At 39.8% G+C, this 815-nt stretch overlaps 1 non-coding gene across 1 annotated transcript; it reads left to right on the forward strand.

The window, feature by feature from the left end:
* Nucleotides 1-212: 212 nt before the first annotated feature.
* On the forward strand, nucleotides 213-285 carry TRNAS-AGA. Its single transcript has one exon. It is a non-coding gene; the product is annotated as a tRNA-Ser (tRNA).
* The last annotated feature ends 530 nt before the right edge of the window (nucleotides 286-815 follow it).

The raw sequence follows: 815 nt of genomic DNA on the forward strand, positions 1-815 counted from the left end.
ATGCTTTCTGTCCATTTATCTTCTGGGTGTGCAGTGTATTCCTTCCATCAAAGCCACTAAGAAATTCAAAAGTAGGTAGAGATAAAGAGCAAAGGCTTCAGTGTTTCTACAGGAAAGAAACGGAGTCTTCATAGCAGAGAAGCTCAAGTCCCTTAAATATCTGCAGCCTGGCTCAACCTTCATTCAGAAGTTATTTGTCTTTGGCAGGGATTGGGGGTATAGCTCAGTGGTAGAGTGCATGCTTAGAAATGCATGAGGTTCTGGGTTCAGTCCCCAGTACCTCCATTAAAAAAAAGAAGTTATTTGTCTTTAACATGCTGCTATATTTCCTGGCCCAAGGTGTTGAGATTGCAAGCAGAAAGATACAGTATTTTCAAAATAATTGGTTTCACTGACATCAGAGTATGCGTTCCCCATCTATATCCCAAATGCCTGCATAACCAGAGGACACTGCCACAGACATGAGCTTTTCCCTCACAAAGAGTTGAGAAATTATTTCACATAAATGTCTTATTCTCAATCCCCCATTTTCATTTTGAAAGAATCCATCAAATAATAATGCAGCTATGTGCTAGCTACTGTTCTAGCCATGTACATCCACAACCTATGAGATAAGAATATATTTACCCTCATTTGACAGATGGAAAACCTGAAGCATAAGAAGTTGCTCAGAGTCAGCCAAAAACAAAGTGACAGAACCAGGGGTTCTGGTTCCAGACATGACATACCAATCTGCTTATGTATATAAGCTTTAGCTGCTATACAGTCTGCTTATGCATAGAACCCTCACAGCTATTGTAAGAATTATGCAACAT

Source organism: Camelus ferus, chromosome 7 (assembly GCF_009834535.1).
Source record: "Camelus ferus isolate YT-003-E chromosome 7, BCGSAC_Cfer_1.0, whole genome shotgun sequence".
NCBI lineage: Eukaryota > Metazoa > Chordata > Mammalia > Artiodactyla > Camelidae > Camelus > Camelus ferus.